The sequence below is a fragment of the Narcine bancroftii genome, chromosome 2, assembly GCF_036971445.1.
Source record: "Narcine bancroftii isolate sNarBan1 chromosome 2, sNarBan1.hap1, whole genome shotgun sequence".
NCBI classification, from domain to species: domain Eukaryota; kingdom Metazoa; phylum Chordata; class Chondrichthyes; order Torpediniformes; family Narcinidae; genus Narcine; species Narcine bancroftii.
In genome coordinates, this window is record NC_091470.1 from 299577440 (window position 1) to 299598828 (window position 21389).

Genomic DNA, 21389 nt, shown 5'->3' on the forward strand with positions numbered 1-21389 from the left:
CTTGTTAAAGCCATTTTTGACTTTAAATGTTTCCAGATGTATCTTACCTTAAAAGACAATTCACCCCTTTGCTTCCTGACCTGCTGGTCTCGAATCCCCAACAAAATCCGTATTGTCTCAGATCCACTGTCAGTGGGAGTCTTATGAATCTATCAGTTAGTCCTGAACTCACCATGTGTGCATTAATCTGCTTCAGTGCCTGAACACCAATGATTCTCTTTGGTTTGACCCACTGAATACCAACAACTGATCCATTATTTTCCCTCAATGAAATGAAAACATTTTGTACTTGTTCCAATTTCTTCCCCCTGGGAGTAGAAACTCAAAGCCTCCAAGTTAAACCAAGGAAACCCAATTTTCTTTATCCACGGAACCAGCCATTGCTGGAGAAGGAAAGTACAGGGGTGGAGAGGCGGGTGGAGTTTTATATTTGGCAATACATTTTTTAGTATTATGTGTGAACAGATCTGAGCTTACATTGCTCATATTAAACAGGAATGGAATGAAGGCTAGCTCCCATTGATGAACCAGAACAGGAAGCTTGCAAAGGAACTTTGGAATATGCTTTCATCAAGTAGTGTATAAAAGCAAAGCATATTAAAGCACATATCTTGGGACTTCCTGGTATTATTTTGATTATTTACTATGGATTAGTGAAGTGGACATTCAACCAAACATTCAAAAGCTAATTAAAAGCAGAAAACACTGAGCAAATTAGGCAGCGTCTGCAGAAGATGTAACGGATCCAAATACAAACTCAGTTTCTATTTTTTTTCCCCCCAATCAAAGCCGTCAGAGATTATATATTTTTTTATTTCAGGTTATTGATTTTTAAAAGTTAATTGGCATTGTGTAGAGAGCCATTTCTAATCACAGTAGGCCAAAGCTTGCTCAAACTGCTGATACTTGTGCTCACTCTGCATGGCTGTTTAGAACATCCAAAAAGGAACAAACTTGGGTTCACCTGAAGAACATAAGTGATTAACTTGGACAATAATGGGTGCAATGTTTTGTTCCTCTGTTGTTGAACTGAAATTTGAACTATTGACTGAGAAAATCTAAGAACATGCCCCTCTCATACAGTTTTAACATCTGAACTCAGATTGGCAAATCAGTAAAATTGACATTGACATTAATGAACACAAACTGGCCCACAAACAGCAAGGCACATGCACTTGGGCGGCTTATGTCACAATCAGTCCATGATAAATCATCAATGGCATCTCCTGGCTAATAATATGCTCATTAGTACTTGGTTTGATCTCCACGAGAACTTGCAGCTCTGGGCCTCATCATGCTTTGTTCCAAGCATGGCTGAAAGAGCTGAGTTCCAGAGATAAGGTGAGAGTGCCTGCCTTTTACATCAAGGTAGCATCTAATCCAGCATGACATTAAGGAGTCTCAATAAAACTGAAATCAAGGAGTATCAGATAGTTGGGAGTCACACCTCCTGCACAGGAAGATGATTCTGGTCCTCAGGTAAATAATCCCTGCTTGGGTCATCACTGCAGAAATCCTTCATGTTCGTCTCCCAGATCCAACATTCTTCAGCTACATCATTATTGATGATCCTTCCATCCCATGGTCAAAACTGAGGATGCAGAATGTACCATGGAGAAAATCACTGCAATTATTTGTTTAGGCTACTCCAATAGCAACCCTTACCATAGAAGAGTTGGGCATTAGCATACAGAAGCACCACTACCTTCAAGCTCCCCACTAAGCTACAATCCACCCAAATACATCACCATTTCTTCATTGATCTTCAGTTTAAATCCTGAGTCACCTTTAACAACAGCACTTAAGGAGACTTTTACCCGGAAGGACTACTGTGGTTCAAGAATGTGGCCCTCTGCCTGTCCCTAAATATAACAAGGTTTAAACAGCAAATACTATCCCTACAAATAATACCAATGTCTTTTAAATGGGAAAAATAGAAGACTGGCTCACTAATGCCATTTTAGATGGGAACGCACCATTCTGTCTTAATGTAACTACATTAACTCAGAATCAGAATTTATTGTCATGTCCATGTGTCACAAAATTCATCGTTTAGTGGCAGCATTAAAATTACATTATAAAAAATAAATAAATTAGTGCAAAAATAAGAGAAAGTGAGGTAGTACCTGTGGATCATTGTCCATACAGAAACCTGATGGCAGTGGGGAAGAAGTTATTTTCGTTACATTGGGTGTTCATCTTCAGGTTCCAGTGATTCCTTCCTGCTGGTAGCAGTGAGAAGAGGACATGCCTCAGTGATGAGGGTTCTTTAGGAGAGTGGTTGCTTTCTTGAGACACCACCTCTTATAAATGTCCTTAATGGAGTGAAGACTGATGCCCATGATGGTGCTGGCTGAGTTCACAACTCACTATAGTCTTTTCTGGTCCTGTGTATTGGCAGCTCCATTCCAAACAGTGATGCAACGAGTCAGAATGCTTTCTATGGTACACCTGAAGAAATTTGTAAGATTCTTTGATGCCATGCCAAATTTCCTCAAATTCCGCTGGCGAGCCGCCTTCATGATTGCATCAACATGGAGGCCCCAGAATAGATCTTCAGAGAAATTGACAGCCAGGAATTTGAAGTTCTTAACCCTTTCCAGTACTGATCACTTGATGACAACAGGTTTGTATTCTCCTGATTTTCACTTCCTGATGTCCACAAATATTTCCCTACTTTTGCTAATGTTAAGTGCAAAGTTATTGTTGTGATACAATTCAGCCAGCTGATCTATCTTGCGTCCTTCTGTGATTCTGTCTACAACCATGGTGTTATCCGAAGATTTGTAGATGGCATTTGAGTTGTGCTTAGCCACGCAGTCATGGTGTAGAGCAGTGGGCTAAATATCCTTGAGGTGTGCCTGTGTTGATTGTCAGTGAGTAGGAGATGTTGTTTCTGACTCATTCAGACTGTGGTGACCTGATGAGGAAGTCAAGGATCCACATCACCACTCAGATAAGAGCTGATATGTTTCATCACCAGCCTTTCAAAACTCTTCATCACTGGTGAAGTAAGCGCTACTGGTTGATAGTAAATAAAGCAGGTTACTACACTCTTCTATGGCACTGGTATGATTGACAGCTGTTTGAAACAGGTGGGTACAATGCCCTGCTAGAGTGAAATGTTGAAGATATCTGTGAATACCTTGGTAAGTTGGTCAGCACAGATTTAGACTACTCAGCCAGGTACTCCATCTGGACCAGATGAATTCACTGTCCTGAAGGCAGCACACATGCTATATAACCATTTACAGCACAGAAACTGCCCTACTAGTCTGTGCCGAACATCATCTCCCACCTAGTCCCACTGACCCACATTTGGCCCATGACCCCTCCACATCTCTCCTGTCCACATACCGATCCAACCTATCCTTGAATATTAACATCAGTCTCGCTTCTACCAACACTGCCGGAAGTTCATTCAATACCCCCCCCCCCCCACCCTCTGTGTGAAGAAATTTCCCCTCATGTTTTACTGTTTATATCCTTCCTGTAATTTGGTGACCAAAACTGCACAATATTCCAAATTTGGCCTCACCAATGCCTTATACAATTTCAACATAACATCCCAACTCCTGTGTTCTATACTGTGATATATGAAAGCCAACATACTAAATGCCTTCTTCACCACCCTATCCACATGTGATTCAACTTTCAGAGAATTATGTACCATGACTTCTAAATCCCTTAGTTCCACTGCACTTCTCAATTGTCTACCATTTAACATGCATGTCCTATTTTGATTAATCCTACCAAAATGTAGCACTTCACATTTATCAGTATTAAAATCCATCTGCCATCTTTCAGCCCACTCTTTCAACTGTCCTATATCACCCTGTAAGCTTTGATAATCTTCCTCACTGTCCACAACACTGCCAACCTTCATATCATCTGCAAAGTTACTAATCCAATTTGCCACCTTATCATCTAGATCATTAATATATTATGACAAACAGCAGTGGACCCAGAATTGATCCTTGAGGCACTCCAATAGTCACCGACCTCCAATTCAACAAACAATTTTCCACCACTTCTCTCTGACATCTCCCATCCAACCATTGTTGAATCAATTTCACTACTTAATTATTAATACCTAATGCTTCTACCTTCCTTACTAACGTATTATGGGGAACTTTATCAAAATCCTTACTCAAGTCCAAATATACAACATCCACCACCTTCCCTTCATCAACCTTTTTAGTGATCTCCTCGAAAAACTACAAGATTTATTATCACGTACAAAACCCTGCTGACTATGTCGAATCAATCCCTGTCTTTCCAAATAGTTATATATACCATCTCTAAGAACACTTTCCATTAATTTACCTACCATTGACATCAGATATACAGGACTATAATTATCAGGTTTACTTGTGGATTTTTTTTTAAAACAGCAGAACAACATGAACCACCCTCCAGTCCTCCGGCACATCCCCCAAGGCCAGTGACATTTTAAATAATTCTGTCAATGCTCCCACTATTTGTTCACCAACTTCCCTCAGGGTCCTAAGGAATAATTTTTTTTCAGGACCTGGAGATTTATCCACCTTGATCTTTTTCAATATATCCAACACTACATCCTCATTAATGTTTATATTATTCATGAGCTCCCTACCATATTTCTTCACTTCATCTGGCTCAATATTCTTTTCCTTTGTGAATACTAAAAGAAAAAAAAATCATTTAAAATTTCACCCATTTCCTCTGGGTTTTCATGGAGCCTACCCCACTCATCTTCAAGGGGTCCAATTTTAACCCTCACTATTTTTTTACTTTTAATGTACCTATAGAAACCCTTTGGATTTATTTTTACTTTTCCTGCCAAAGCAGCTTCATATCTCCTTTTAGCCGTTCTAATTTCCTTAAGATTTTTTAAAATACAAACTCCTTATATTCCTCAAGCAGTTCATCCATTTCCTTGCTGTTTATACCTGTTGTACACATACCTCTTCCTCCGAACCAAGTTCCCAATATCTTTTGAAAACTAAGACTCTAACAGTTTCAAACCTTTTCTTTAATCCTCATGGGGACATACCAACTCTGCACTTTCAGAACTTCTCCTTTGAATCTCCTTCATTTATCTGCTACATTCTTTCCTGAAAATATCTTATCCCAATTCACACCCTCCAAATCTTTTCTCAACCCCTCAAAATTTGCCTTCTTCCAATCAAGAATCTCAACCTTCGTTCCACCTCTATTCTTTTCCATTATTAGCCTAAAACTAATAGTATTGTGATCACTAGACACAAAGTGTTCCCCAACACCAACCTCTGTCACCTGACCTGCCTTGTTCCCTAATAGGAGATCCAATACTGCCCCTTCAGGTTGGTTCTTCTCTGTATTGATTCATAAAACTTTCCTGAATGCACTTAACAAACTTTACCCTATCCAGCCCTCTTACTGCATAGGTGTCCCAGTTAATGTTCAGAAAGTTGAAATCTCCCACAACTACCACTTTGTGTTTATTTCACATATACATAATCTCCTTACAAATTTGCTCCTCTAATTGCCTCAGCCCATTTGGTGGTCCATAATATACTCCCACTAATGTTTTCATGCCTCTGCCATTCCTCAAATCTACCCAAATAGCTTCACTGGACAATCCTACCAAACTATCCTGCCACAGCACTGCTGTAATGGTCTCTCTAATAAGCAATGCAACTCCTCCATCTTTTATCCCCCGGTTCTATCATGCCTAAAACAACAGAATCCTGGAATATTGAACTGACAAACATGCTCTTCCTGCAACCAAGTTTCACTGATGTTCACAATATCGTATTTCCATGTGGCCATCCATGTCTTAAACTCGTCCTCCTTAATTACAATGCTCCTTGCTATAAAATATATGTACTCAAAAGACTGTCCGCCACATATACTCCTTTTGTTCCCAACTACCTTTACCCTCCTCCCTCCTTCATTTATATTTACATTCTGTTCCCTCCATTCCTTCTAGTCCAGGTGTACTCTAATTCGGATTCCCAACCCCCTGCCAAACTAGTTTAAACTCTCCTCAATAACTTTAACAAACCTGCCCACCAAGATATTGGTCCCTCTCCAGTCCAAATGTAACCCACCCCTTTTGTACAGGTCTGACTTGCCCCAGAAGAGATCACAATTATCCAGAAATCTAAACCCCTGTCCAAGCTCCTGAGCCACGCATTCACCCTCCACACCTTCTTATTTCTATGCTCACTAGCGCATGGCACAAGCAGCAATCCTGCGATTTCCACCCTTGAGGTCCTGCTTTTCAATTTTTTCCATAACTCTCTGTCATCCCTTTTTAGGACATCACCCCCATTTCTAACTATGTAATTGGTCCCCACATAGACCACGATTTCGGGCTGCTCGCCCTCCCCTTCCAGAATGCTGTGAACTCGATCAGAGACATCCCTGATCCTGGAACCTGGGAGACAACATACCAATCTCATCCAGCAAACCTCCTATGTGCTCCCCCAGCTACTTTGGCAGCCCCTGTGCCAGAGACCCAACCTCCATGGCTTATCCCCGGTAGATCTTCCCCACCCCCAATAGTATCCAAAGCAGTATACATGCAGTTGAGGTTAACAGTCATATGGGTACTCTGCACTGCCTGTCTCCCTCCTTTCCTCACAGTCACCCATTTCCCAGATTCCTGACTGTTTGGGGGTGACTGCCTCCTATCTATCACTTCTTCTGCCAACCTTATGATCCACAGTTCATCCAGCTGCAACTCCAGTTCCCTAACCCAGTCTTCCAGAAGTTACAACTGGATGTACCCTTTGCAGGTGTAGTCATCAGCAAAATCTGTGCTGTCCTTGACCTCCCACATTCTACAATCGGAGCACTCAACTGCCTCCATCACCTGCTCTTCAATTTAAATTAGAGTAATTAAAGATAACTTAAAAAGAGACTTACAAAATGTGGTGGTACACCACCAGCCTACTGCAGGGGGCAACCTCTGTACCTGCAGAGGTGTAAGGGGACAGGACAACACCTGGCCGGCTGCCAATTAGTCAGCCTGAATGGATCAAACCCCACCCGGTCAGGTGTCAATCACCCTCCGGGATATAAGCCTGCGCCGGCCTCCTGAGGCCTCACACAGAGTTGCTGCAGCCACAGCCAGCCTGGCTCTGTGGAGGTTTTTGTGGATTAAAGCCTGTTGTTCAGTCTTTACCTTGTGTGTGTCTGATTCTGTCTAACAGCGCACCACACAAAACATTACCTCAGCCCCTGCTCACTGAAGCATCTTGAGCCAAAGCCTTGAAGTCCCACTTCTTCAATAAGCCGCTCCTCACTTTTAGCGAGTCCTCCTTTTTTTGGTCCCTACTAAATTATTTAATTACCCAAGTAAACCCTCCCATAACAATCAATTACTAACCTCAGATCACAGGAAGTGATCATCAGGGATGTGGGGGTTAATGTCATCAAATCATCCTTTTGAATTAGCTTGTTTGGGCATACAAAAGTTAGCAGGTCTTCTAAGAAGAGGTCTATTGCCACTGAACATCACAACACAAGTAGAAAAGTTTGTTGTAAACTTCAGCAGAGATTTTATCTGAAGGCCTGCTGGCAATTGGAGTCAGGTGATTCAGACAATTGGATTTGAAAAATTCAGATCAGCTAGAAGCTGATTGGGCAATAGAGATCAAGTGATCCAGGGAACTTGTGACACAAGGTGATATTAATTCATTTCACCTCAGCAGTCGAGTGAGTTGGGTTTTTTTTTAAACTGGAGTTCCATTGAATAGTGAGTAGAAGATTTATAGCTAATTAGTGTTTTTTCTACAAGTTCAACAAGATTGTGGCTGGGTTGAGGATTTAGCTGGGTCCACCAGATGCAGTTACAAACAGTCTTCTTCTTCTTTTGTCTTTGGCTTAGCTTCGCGGACGAAGATTTATGGAGGGGGTAAAAAGGCCACGTCAGCTGCAGTCTCGTTTGTGGCTGACAAGTCCGATGCGGGACAGGCAGACACGGTTGCAGCGGTTGCAGGGGAAAATTGGTTGGTTGGGATTGGGTGTTGGGTTTTTCCTCCTTTGCCTTTTGTCAGTGAGGTGGGCTCTGCGGTCTTCTTCAAAGGAGGTTGCTGCCCGCCAAACTGTGAGGCGCCAAGATGCACGGTTTGAGGCGATATCAGCCCACTGGTGGTGGTCAATGTGGCAGGCACCAAGAGACAAACAGTATATGGTCTTTAATAAGCATGAACTAGAGTGAAAAGTTCCTCAAATTTTGTGTTCATCCTTCAAATTTCAAATATTCTGATAAGAGTTTAAGCATTATGTAAAAATGCACTTTTTTTTTGCTTACTGTTGCTATTCTTTTTTCTTTGGCTTGGCTTCGCGGACAAAGATTAATGGAGGGATAACGTCCACGTCAGCTGCAGGCTCGTTTGTGGCTGACAAGTCCGATGCAGGACAGGCAGACACGGTTGCAAGGGAAAATTGGTTGGTTGGGGTTGGGTGTTGGGTTTTTCCTCCTTTGTCTTTTGTCAGTGAGGTGGGCTCTGCGGTCTTCTTCAAAGGAGGTTGCTGCCCGCCGAACTGTGAGGCGCCAAGATGCACGATTTGAGGCGATATCAGCCCACTGGCGGTGGTCAATGTGGCAGGCACCAAGAGATTTCTTTAGGCAGTCCTTGTACCTCTTCTTTGGTGCACTTCTGTCTCGGTTGCTAGTGGAATGCTCACCATATAACACGATCTTGGGAAGGCGATGGTCCTCTATTCTGGAGACGTGACCTACCCAGTGCAGTTGGATCTTCAGCAGCATGGATTCGATGCTGTCGGCCTCTGCCATCTCGAGTAATTTGATGTTGATGATGAAGTTGCTCCAATGAATGTTGAGGATGGAGCGGAGACAATGTTGGTGGAAGCGTTCTAGGAGCCTTGGGTGATGCTGGTAGAGGATCCATGATTCGGAGCCGAACAGGAGTGTGGGTATGACAACGGCTCTGTATACACTAATCTTTGTGAGGTTTTTCAGTTGGTTGTTTTTCCAGACTCTTTTGTGTAGTCTTCCAAAGGCGCTATTTGCCTTAGCGAGTCTGTTGTCTATCTCGTTGTCGATCATTGCATCCAATGAAATGGTGCAGCCGAGATAGGTAAACTGATTGACTGTTTTGAGTTTTGTGCGCCCGATGGCGATGTGGGTGGGCTGGTTGTCATGGTAGGGAGCTGGCTGATGGAGGACCTCAGTTTTCTTCAGGCTGACTTCCAGGCCAAACATTTTGGCAGATTCCGCAAAACAGAACGTCAAGCGCTGAAGAGCTGGCTCTGAATGGGCAACTAAAGCGGCATCATCTGCAAAGAGTAGTTCACGGACAAGTTGCTCTTGTGTCTTGGTGTGAGCTTGCAGGCGCCTCAGATTGAAGAGACTGCCATCCGTGCATGTAAACAGCGTCTTCATTGTTGAGGTCTTTCATGGCTTGTTTCAGCATCATGCTGAAGAAGATTGAAAAGAGGGTTGGTGCGAGAACGCAGCCTTGCTTCACGCCATTGTTAATGGAGAAGGGTTCAGAGAGCTCATTGCTGCATCTGACCCGACCTTGTTGGTTTTCGTGCAGTTGGATAACCATGTTGAGGAACTTTGGAGGGCATCTGAGGCGCTCTAGTATTTGCCAAAGCCCTTTCCTATTCACGGTGTCGAAGACTTTGGTGAGGTCAACAAAGGTGATGTAGAGTCCTTTGTTTTGTTCTCTGCACTTTTCTTGGAGCTGTCTGAGGGCAAAGACCATGTCAGTAGTTCCTCTGTTTGCACGAAAGCCGCACTGTGATTCTGGGAGAACATTTTCGGCGACACTAGGTATTATTCTATTTAGGAGAATCCTAGCGAAGATTTTGCCTGCAATGGAGAGCAGTGTGATTCCCCTGTAGTTTGAGCAGTCTGATTTCTCACCTTGTTTTTGTACACGGTGGTGATGATGGCATCACGAAGGTCCTGAGGCAGCTTTCCTTGGTCCCAGCAGAGCTTGAAAAACTCATGCAGTTTGGCATGCAGAGTTTTGCCGCCAGCCTTCCAGACCTCTGGAGGATTCCATCCATACCTGCTGCTTTGCCACTTTTCAGTTGTTCAATTGCCTTGTATGTCTCTTCCCGGGTGAGGACCTCATCCAGCTCTAGCCTTAAGGGCTGTTGAGGGAGCTGGTGCAGGGTGGATTCTTGGACAGAGCGGTTGGCATTGAAAAGAGATTGGAAGTGTTCTGACCATCGGTTGAGGATGAAGATCTTGTCGCTGAGGAGGACTTTGCCATCTGAGCTGCGCAGCGGGCTTTGGACTTGGGGTGAGGGGCTGTACACAGCCTTTAGAGCCTCGTAAAAACCCTTGAAGTCGCCAATGTCCGCACTGAGCTGGGTTTGTTTGGCGCGGCTAGTCCACCACTCATTTTGGATCTCCCGGAGTTTGCGCTGAAGATGGCTGCATGCGCGACGGAAGGCTCGTTTCTTCTCTGGCCAGGACAGCTTTGCAAGGTGAGCCTGGTGGGCAGCTCGCTTCTTTGCCAGCAGCTCCTGGATATCCTGGTTGTTTTTGTCAAACCAGTTCTTCTTTTTCCTGGAGGAGAAGCCCAGTACCTCTTCAGTGGATTGCAGTATGGCGGTCTTCAGCTGATCCCAGAGGGTTTCAGGGGACGAGTCCGTGAGGCGGATTGCATCCTCGAGCTTTGCTTTGTGGTCTGCCTGGAAGTTTCCTCTCACTTCATCAGACTGCAAGTTTCCAACATTGAACCTCTTTCTGGGGGCTTTACTGTTCCTGGACTTTGGCTTGAAGTGAAGGTTGAGCTTGCAGCGAACAAGCCGGTGGTCAGTATGGCATTCCGTGCTGGGCATGACCCTGGTGTGGAGCACATCTTGTTTGTCTCTTTCTCACACCAGGACGTCGTCCAGGAGGTGCCAGTGTTTGGATCAGGGATGCATCCAGGTAGTCTTCAGGCTGTCCCTCTGCTGAAAAAGTGTGTTTGTAATGACAAGCCGCTGTTCTGCGCAGAGCTCCAACAGGAGGCGCCCGTTGTCGTTGCACTTGTTGACACCATGCTTGCCCAGGATTCCTGGCCAACTTTGAGTCTTTGCCAACGCAAGCGTTGAAGTCGCCAAGGATGATAACCTTGTCGGCTGTAGGGGTGCGTTGAATGAGGTTGCACAGAGCAGTGTAGAACTTGTCCTTTTCTGCTGGTTCCGCCTGGAGGGTTGGAGCATAGACACTGATGAGGGTGATGCAATGCTTGTTTTGAAGGGGGAGTTGCATGGACATGATCTGGTCCGAGTGGCCTGTCGGGAGGTTTTCGAGTTTGGAGAAAATGGAGTTCTTGACCATGAAGCCTACACCAGATAGGCATCGTTCATCCATAGGCTTGTCAGACCAGTAGAGTGTGTAGCCTGCGCCGCGTTCTTGGAGGCTGCCTATATCTACAAGGCGGACTTCACTGAGAGTGGCTTTGTCGATGTCAAGTCTGAGGAGTTCATGTGCGATGAGGGCAGACTGACGTTCAGGTCGGTGGCTGTCAGCCTTGTCTAGCATGGTTCTGATGTTCCAGCATGCGAGCTTGAGTTTGTGAGCATCTTTTGAGGGGGAGGACTTGGACATGTCCTCGGGCCTGCGCAAAGGAGCTTTTAGATGGAGTGCAGTGTGCGCAGTACTGGCCCCACCCTTTACACCCATGGTTCATGTACCGTGGCCAAGCAAGCTGGGACGTGGCAGCGAGGTCCTTGGGTCGTAGGTTTTGTATCGGAGTGGCCTTCTCCTATGCAGGTTTCTTACCCGGGCTGAAGGGGCCTGCCTCCCCTCCTAGGTCGGACCATACCTGGTCGCAATCCAAACTGTTGGCCTCTGCTTGCCATTTCCTATATTTATATGTTAGGAGTATGTTAGGAGGCCCCGGTCCAGGCAGAAGCGAGGGGGAGGCGGTGGCCCCGGCCTTGGCAGAGTGAAGCAGGCGGAGGCCCCGGTCCGGGCAGAAAGCTGTCGCTACACAGGTATGTGAAATAAACAAAAAAAATATAAATTATTATCCAAGTGTAAAAAGATAAATGTAAAAGAAAAAATTGCATTTAGTGCATTATGTGCATGTTAGGACATGTTGTGCTCTGGAATAGTTTTTAGAGTAGGTTCAAGAGCTTAGTTGCTGTTTTAAAAAAAAAATAAAAATTCTTAAACCTGGTGAGGAATATCTAGCTGAATTTTACCTCCAGCTCACTGCTCCAAGACAGGAGCATTTCTATCAGCATGGATGACCTTTAGTCCAACCATACAATTCTATCCCAGCACATGTGAAATGAAGTTAATATCTGAAATTTGGAAAGAAAAATCTCAACTAATCTTAATAATGATGCCTGCTAAAATTACCAACCTGTGAAACACAAAATAATTTGTGTTTTAAATAATCTATATCTGAGGTTAGTAATTGATTGTTGAGGGAGGGTTTATTTGGGTAATTAAGTAATTTAGTAGGGACCAAAAAAAGGAGGACTCACTAAAAGTGAGGAGCGGCCCATTGAAGAAGTGGGACTTCAAGGCTTTGGCTCAAGAGGCTTCAGTGATGTTTTGTGTGGTGCGCTGTTAGACAGAATCAGACACACGCAAGGTTAAGACTGAACAACAGGCTTTAATCCACAAAATTCTCCACAGAGCCAGGCCGGCTGTGGCTGCAGCAACTCTGTGTGAGGCCTCAGGAGGCCGGCGCAGGCTTGTATCCCGGAGGGTGATTGACACCTGACCGGGTGGGGCTTGACCCATTCAGGCCGACTGATTGGCAATTTGCCACCTTTGTGTGGTATGGCCTGTGTGTGTCTGCTGACTCATCCCATTGTTATTGATTTAAAAGCCCTCTGAACTTGCTTGGCCAACTATCTCAATGGTGAATGTTACATTGGAGATCAATGATATAATTAACCTTTGTCTATGTGAGTGAACTTTGGTGCAGTCAGACTTTTTTTAGGCTGAATGACCACTTTGCTTCTGATTTTGGGTCCAAGCCTGAATTTCCAGTAGTGAACCATTTCAACTCCCACAGCAATATCTTTCCTTGGCCATATCCTTTGCCAAGGTGAGCTCCTATCATGAGGAATAACGCATTATATTTGTCCTGGACAGCCTTCAGAGCAGAGAAAGAGCCTTCAATCCATGGCATGAATGTGAGCTTTCTAATTATAGCTAGCCCCCACCTCTCTCATTCCACTAGTTTCATCTCCTCTTCACTTCCATTCTGACTTTTTTCTTTGACCCTCCCAGTGCTCTCCACAGTTTTACATTCTGTCTGATACATTTTCACTCCTTAGCACTTTCCAGCTTTTCCACCCATTGATTATAGATCAGGTGGAAGAAGTTGGGAGAGGCCAATGAGCTTTGGACAGAATACCAGTTGTATTTTGTCTTTGCACTTGGGCCTCTATGAAGGGTTCCCACCCGAAATGTTGACTGTTCATTTCTACCCATGGATGTTCTTTGATCTGCTGAGTTCCTCCAGCAGCTCATTGTTTGCTCAAGACTTTCACAAATTTATTCACTTTACCCTGAGACTCTAATATTAAATCTGCTTTCCTGTCCATCATATCTGAGAGCAGTTTATTAATTGTGCACAATTAATCTTTTCATGAGTCGTTACTCTTGTACGGATTATGTTCCAGGTTATAAGAGGAACTAAATGATGCGTCATTCTCTACTTCAATGAGAGACCTTTGGAATTAACAATGAGCTACTTCCATTTAATTCTGTGCCTGAGTGTGGGATCGCAGTTTGTGCCACACCTGGAACAGACCTTAGCCAGAAAATGTAGATGGATAATTGAGAATTGTTGCAATCCTTCTGCTACTTTCTCAGGAGTACCATGTGCTCCCATGAAATAGTCTCTATGTTCTCCATACCATCCCAAAAGCTGCTTCTCCATTGTGATCAGCCATGCTAAGGATTCCCACAAAGCGGTGTGAATATTACATTTTTAATTTCCAGAGGTCTATGAAAGCATCCTTGAAGCATTTCCTTTGTCTTACTGGAATCCTCTGTCCATGATGGAGATCAGAGTAGAGGTGTTGAGCAGAAAAACATCAGACCTGGTTGTATCTAAATGAATTCAGGAGATGTGGCTTCTCCCCTTCTGAACCATTTTTACTGACTTATTCTTGGCTGCAGGTGATATTCACACTAAAGGCAACTAGGTCTCCAGTAAAAGGGTCAAAGATTCAACCTTATAGAATTTAACCCCTCCATGGATTTCATCTCCAAATGACAAATGTCCTATCTACCTATTCATCCTACAGCAAAATCAAATCATTTTGGTGTCAGTGTGTTGAAAGAGTATGGAAAATACCTATCAGCTGCAACTCTCTGGATCCCAAAACCCTTCATTATCTAGACTCTTCAGAGTGTCACTAGTATCCAGATCACTAACTCTCTCTTTGTGAGCAGTGTGATGGTCAGGTGTTTTCAATTTTGGGAATATTTTTTGTTCATTATTCTGAATTTTGGGAAGAGCAAGATTGGAAGGAAGCTTGCAGGTGCCTTATTGTGTAATACCAACAGCATATGGGCTGCTCAGAGATAAGTTTCTGCAAGACATCATATCCTGTAAATTCACCAGATTGATTCTAGAGATGAGTGGGTTAGCCTATGGAGAGATTAAGTTGTCTGGCACTGTACTCTCTAGAATTTAGAAGAAAGAAAGAGAATTATACAGAAACGTACAAAATTATGAAAGGCATCAAGGTAGGCAAGTTCTTTCCATACCAGAAGTAGGGGACGTCGCCTCAAGATTCAGGGTATAAGATTTAGGACAGAGAAACTGCTTTTCTCAGAGGGTAGTGAATCTGTGGAATTCACTGCCCATTGAAGCAATGAAGGCTACCTCAGTAAACGTATTAAAGTCAAGGTTGGATAGTTTTTTTTTACATAATAGGGAATGAAGTGAGATGTGGAAAAGGTAGGTGGGTGGAGATGAGCCTATCATCAAATCAGTCATGATCTCATTGATGGTGCAGGCTTGAAGGGCCAGATTCCCTACTCCTATTTCTAATATTCTTGTGTTTTATAGGCAAAGAATGGTCTCCCTGGATTTAATCAAGGAGTATTGCAGCAGAAGGCTAAATTTTTCCTACAAAGCTGTCACAGATCTGCTGTACATGGATGCAATCTGCTGCACTGGGGATGTGCTACTTCAATAGCCATAACAGACTATTTAACCTAGTATGTTATGCCACTGGTTCTTTTCAGTTTGCACCAGGAGACATTACCATGGTCTGCACTTTTGAACTGCATAAGGTAGGTAGCAAAAGCCATTTTGTCAGAGCTGTGCTATACTTCATCGTTCTCAATTCCATGAAAAGTCAACAGGAAAGGCCTAATAACCTTCTGCTTGTTGCTGGCTTTTCTCTTGTGCATACAACTTTGTGACATCCGAGCATTAAAAACCCTTTTTGCAAGAGGGAAGATGACTTTCAATCAATGTAAGTGAGTGGCCAATCACTAAAATATCTGTCACATCAGTAGAACATTAGACAAGAGGAATCCTTCGTTTGAATGATTGTTCAATCATTCTGCCATGGGAAAGACACAGAAATCTGATTCATGAGTGTAAAAAAAACACCATCCATCACTTTTCTCAATACAGTGGGGCACTGTTGTTACCAGAAGCCACATGCAAACATGCAGCTACTTAAGAATTGAAAAGCATTTTAGTGTCGAACAAAACTGTACCCTTGCTGGAAACAATGGAGTTCTCTTGTTTACTTATCTGGTGTAATTGATAGCCAACTTAAACAAATAAATCAGATTGAATGTTCTCCTTTGTTGAAATGAAAGAATAAATTGATTTCTCTGAAAGTGGACCTTACAATAAACCAAGCAGCCAGTGTTGGGATGAAACCCTACTTGTGTCCTCTTTCTCTGCTCTGAAATATTGTCTGGATTCCTTGGACTGACATTTATGCCATTTTGTGGAGGAAAAAGTTGTGCAGAAATTCTCTGGAGCTCAAATCAATAACGATCTTTACATGTTCAGGATGAGCTCATCAGGTCAGTTTAATTTTGTGCCAAAATAATGTAAGTAGCCTCCTCTATGTCGGGGAGACTGGGGGATCACTTTGCTAAGCTCCTCCACTCTGACCACAATAAAAGTAAGGACCTCCCAGTGTCCAACTACAGTATTCCCACACTGATATGCCTGACCATGGCCGACCATAGTGGAGCTCACACATAAATTGGAGGATCAGCAGTCAGAAACCAGATGGCATCAATATCAACTTTTCCAATTTCTGTTCACTCCCCTCCCACCCTCGTTTAATATTTAATTTCCCTTCACCCCAACTTTCCATGATCTCCCTGATCCTCTATTCCTCCTTCTCCTTTCCCTCCACAACCCTCCCTACCTATCTGTTATCCACATTTTCCTTCCTCCTATCCAAGTGGTCTTTCTCAGCCCTCTGCTCCTTCCCCATCACTTTTGTTATCCCCTGTGGTGCCATCTATATTAATGTATCAGGTGACAGCTGGTGCTCACCTTGATCATTGCTACACTAAGATAAAGAAATCCTATTATTCTTTCCCAACCCCACATTAACAGCACGGTAACAGGCCCTTTCGGCCCACAATTACACGCAATGGATCTACACCACCAGTATGTTTTTGAATGGTGGGAGAAAACTGGAGCACCTGGAGGAATCCCACGTAGGCCTAGGAAGAACTCCTTACAGACCGTGCAGGATTTGAACAGCAGTCACTACCTAATGTATTTACAGATAGCTTCACATCTCTCTCCGACATACTTTCAAACATCCATCCATCATACCAGTGGCCAAGAAGAGTGTCGACCGTTGACCAGTGGCACTCACATCCACAGCGATGAAATCTTATGTGAGGCTGGCGCTGAAGCATTTCAGCTCCTGCTCAAGTAGTGACATGGATCCATTCCAATTTCCAGACCTGAGCAACAGATCTATGGCAGATCCCATCTTTCTAGCTCCACACAAAACCCTAGAACATCTGGAGAGCCTAGATGAATATATCAGGATGCTCTTTATTTACTATGGTTCAATGTTCAACACCATCATTCCCTCAAGACTAATCAGCAAACTCCAAGACCTGGGCCTCAATACCCTACTATCCAATTGGATCCTAGAATCAGATTCTAAATTTACCGTCATGAACAAGTCACAAAATGTCATTTGGCGGCAGCATCACAGAGCAAACTTTCATATAAACCACCTTACAAAAATAAATAAAAATAGTGCATGAAAAATCAAAGTAAGGCAGTGTCTTTGGTTCACTGATCATTCAGGAATCTGATGGCAGCAGCGACGAAGTTGTCCTTGTATTACTGAATGCTCGTCTTTAGGATCCTGTACCTTTTTCTTGATGGTGGTTGAGTGAAGTAAGCATGGCCTGAGTGGTGGGGATCCTTGAGGATAGTGCTGCTTTATAAAGACACCACCTCTTAAATGTCCTTGATGGAGTGAAATCTGGTCCCCATGATGTTGTAGGCCAAGTTAACAACCCTCTGGGGTTGGGTTTTTTCATACTGAGCATTAGTACCTCCATTACCAGACAATGATGCAACCATTCAGAATGCTCCCCACTGAGAGTCTCTGGTGGCATACCGAATCTCCTCAAAAACCTTACAAAGTATAGCCACTGGCAAGTCTTTTTCAAGATTGCATCGACATGGAGGCTTTAGGACAGATCCTCAAAGATTTCATACAAGAATTTGAAGTTCTTGACTCTCTCCACTACTGAACCCTCAATGAGGACTAGATCGTGTTCTCCTGACTTTTTCTAGAAGTCTACAATCATCATCTTGGTTTTGCTAATGGTGAGTGCAATATTGTTGCTGTAACTTAATGAGCTGTAACTTAATGACCTGTACACTTGCTCATTGCCACTTATGATTCTGCCAACCAGCGTGGTGTCTTTGGCAAATTTGTAGATAGCATTGGAATTGTGCCTGTCCAAGGATCCAGTTGCAGAGGGGTTGCAGAGGCCCAAGGTTTGGAGCTTATTGAGGTGTTGAAGGCTGAGCTGTAGTCGATGAAGCGCAGCCGTATATATGAGTTGCTGTTTTTGAGGTGATCTAGAGCTGAGTGGAGAGCCAACAATCTTGCATCTGCTGTGGAGCGATTGTGACAATAAACAAATTGCAGTTGGTCCAGATCTTTGCTTAGGTATGTTCATTTTGGCCATGACCAACCTCTCAAAGCACTTCATCATATAAAGTTAGTGTGACTGGGTGATAGCCATTGAGGCAGCTCCCTCTACTCTTCTTGGGCACCAGGATTATTGATCCCCATTTGAAACAGGTGGGAACCTCTTACTTCAGCAATGAGAGGTGGAAAATGTCCCTGAACAGCTATTGGATTGGTACAGATTGTCAGCAACCTGCCAGATACACCATCAGGGCATAACGCCTTCCGAGGGTTCACCCTCATGAATGATGTTCTGACATCATCCTCAGACCAAGATATCACAGGGTACTCAGCTTTAGCAGGGTTTCTCATGGGCACTGTTGGTTTCTCCTTAAAGTGGGCATAAGTGTTCAGCTCATCGGGTAATGAAGTATCACAGCTATCTATGGTGTTTGACCTCACTTGGTAGGCTATAATAGTTCCCCGTCATACCTAGCTTCCTCTGGAATTTCCACTTCAGTTCAGAGACAGTCTTAACAGATCATACAAGGACTTTTTGTAGAGATCTGGATCCCTAGCCTTAAATGCCCTTGATCTCACTCTCAGCAGGTTGTGAATTCTCTGATTCATCTAAGGCTTCTGGTTGGGGAACATCCGGTATTTGCATGTGGGAAGACAGTCATCCATGCAGGTCTTGAAGTCAGTGACACGTGGCATATTCATTCAAGTCTAAGGATGAGTTCTTGAATATGGTCCAATCCACCAATTCAATGCAGTCCTCAACTCCAGACCCCAATTAGTGCAGATTGGCAAGAATATTTCCTCCAAAATCTCCATCAGAACTGGAGCACCACAGGGCTCCACTAGCCCCCTGCTCTACTTGCTTTACACCTATGACTGTGTGGCTCAAACAACAACAACTGCATTTACAAATAAGCTGATGATACCACCATAGTGGGATGTACACAAAGGGGAAATCTTCACAGTTCAACTATCGTCACAATCGCTCTACAGCCAACACAATATCACTGGCTCCACTCAGCTCTGTATCACCTTGAAAGCAGCATCTCATACATTCGGCTGCTCCTCATCGACTGCAGCTCACCATTACTCCCTCAGTGCTGGTCAAGAAGCTTCAAGCTCAGCCTCTGCAACCCCCACCCCCCCCCCCCCTGCCCCCTGCACAAGAGGATCTTTGACTTCCTCATCAGAAGACCGCAATTGGAACAAATTTGAAACAATGTCTCCCCCTCACTGATTATGAACACAGGCGCACCTCAAGGATGCGTGCTTAGCCCACTGCTCTACTCGTTATACACCCATGACTGTGTGGCCAGGCACAATCCCAATGATCTCTACAAATTTGCTGATAACACCAGTGGTCGGCAGAATGACAAATAGCAATGAGGAAGCGTGCAGGAGGGAGATAGATCAGCTTGTTGAGTGGTGTAATGACAACAATCTTGCAGTCATTGTTAGCAAATTCAAGGAGATGATTCTGGACTTCAGGAGGGAGCCAGAAGAACACAACCCAATCCTCATCAAGGGCTCAGTAGTGGAGAGGGTCAAATTCCTGGGTGCTAACATCTCAGAGGATCTGTCCTGCAGACTCCATGTAGATGCAATCATGAAAGAGGCTCGCCAGTGGCTATATTTTGTGAGGTTCTTGGAGATTTGGAATGTCATCAAAGACCCTCGATGACTTCTACAGATGTACTCTGGAGAGCATTCTAGCTGATTGCTTCACTGTCTGATATGGAGGTGCCAACTCTCTGGAAAAGAAAAAAAATTCCAGTGAATTGGCCTGTGACATCACAAGCACCAGCCTTCATTCCATTTAATAAAGCAGCCTCTATCCCTGCATATCCCCACCACCCAGGTCATACCCTCTTAACTGCTACCATTGGGGGAAAAGTTACAGGAGCCTAAAAACAAGCACTCAGCAGCTCAAGGACAGCTTCTTCTCTGCTGCCATCAGATTTCTGAATAGTCTTACTTTTCATGCACTATTTTGTTTTTATTTATTTATTGTTGTAAGGGAGCTTTATATGAGTGTTTTCACTATGATGCTGTTGTAAAACACTGAATTTCATGACTTGTTCACGACAATAAATTCTGATTCTGATATGAAGAGAGGTATAGGTGTCACAAGTCCCATACTTGCAAGTTCAGGAATAGCTGCTATATCTCAACCATCAGATCCCTGAATAGCAGACTCATTCAGGAGACTAATTCAAAGACTCTTTGCTCATTATTTATTACTACATATTTATTTTTTCTTTATTTGCAGTTCATTAACATTTATTTCTTTAATTCCATTTATTTATTTTGCATACATGTCTTTCTTCATGAGTACGAGTACAGTTTAGTTATTGGTAATTATAAATTCTGCCTGGCCACAGGGAGAAGAATCTCAAGTTGCATGTGATATAATGTGATAATAAATTTGAACTTTGAACTCTGAGTAGAAATGTCAGGAAAGGTAATTAAATCCTTTGTCAAAGAAGCAGATTTTAATATTCTGCACATTTTAAGTATGATTTGAGGGTTAAAGAGTGAGGTCCCAGCAGCAGCAAATGGAGATGAGAGATGCACTTAAAGCTGGATGTGGAGAAAGGCCATGATCTTGGAAGGTTGCAGGCCTGGAGAAGAAGGAATAAATTGGGAGAGGTAAATTTAACAGCAAGGATGAGAATTTTAAAAGCAAGGCTTTGGGATAGTGCAAATGAATGCAGCTCAGTGAGACTGGAATAATAAATTTTAAGTGAGGTTTTCAATTCCTCATCATTTGGTTTTAGTTTTATAAATAACGTTGTTTTCAAATTTTATCTCAAGTTGTGTAGCAGGTAAAGTGTATCCAATGTAACAAATTAAATCCAGTTAATAAATGGTAGCTCCACTTATTTCAATTTAACCTGCACTTATTTATCTTCAATTAACTAAACAATGTACCACATTCCTGCCAAACACATCAAGTCCAGCTTGTTTCAAAGAAATTCAGTATCAAGATCATTTATGGTTCAGCGCCACAATGATTTTGACCAAAGATTTGTTTCAACTGAAACAGTAAGTGGAATCCATCCCTGGTTGTTAGAGGGAAAGCACAAGAAATTATTGATCTAATACAGTTCTTAACTCTATTATTCACCTTCAAGTGCCAAGATTAACTACAAATCCTCATCTAACACTCCAAATTGTAGAACCACAGTTGATTGGTAATAGATTTACTGATAAAAATTTGGAAAGATAGATTTCTGATACCTATTCGGCCCATTTTCATCCATAAAGATAGCACTGCAGTGACACACCCCAGATCC

General features: G+C 43.3%; 1 long non-coding RNA gene across 1 annotated transcript in view; it reads left to right on the forward strand.

Annotated features, from left to right (window-relative positions):
* Nucleotides 1-1222: 1222 nt before the first annotated feature.
* LOC138755474 (uncharacterized) overlaps nucleotides 1223-21389 on the forward strand; it is a 43072-nt gene continuing 22905 nt past the window's right edge. Inside the window, exons 1-3 of the long non-coding RNA XR_011352321.1 lie at nucleotides 1223-1341; nucleotides 2402-2626; nucleotides 14991-15217. This is a non-coding gene — a long non-coding RNA (uncharacterized lncRNA). The remainder of the gene's footprint in view (nucleotides 1342-2401; nucleotides 2627-14990; nucleotides 15218-21389) is intronic.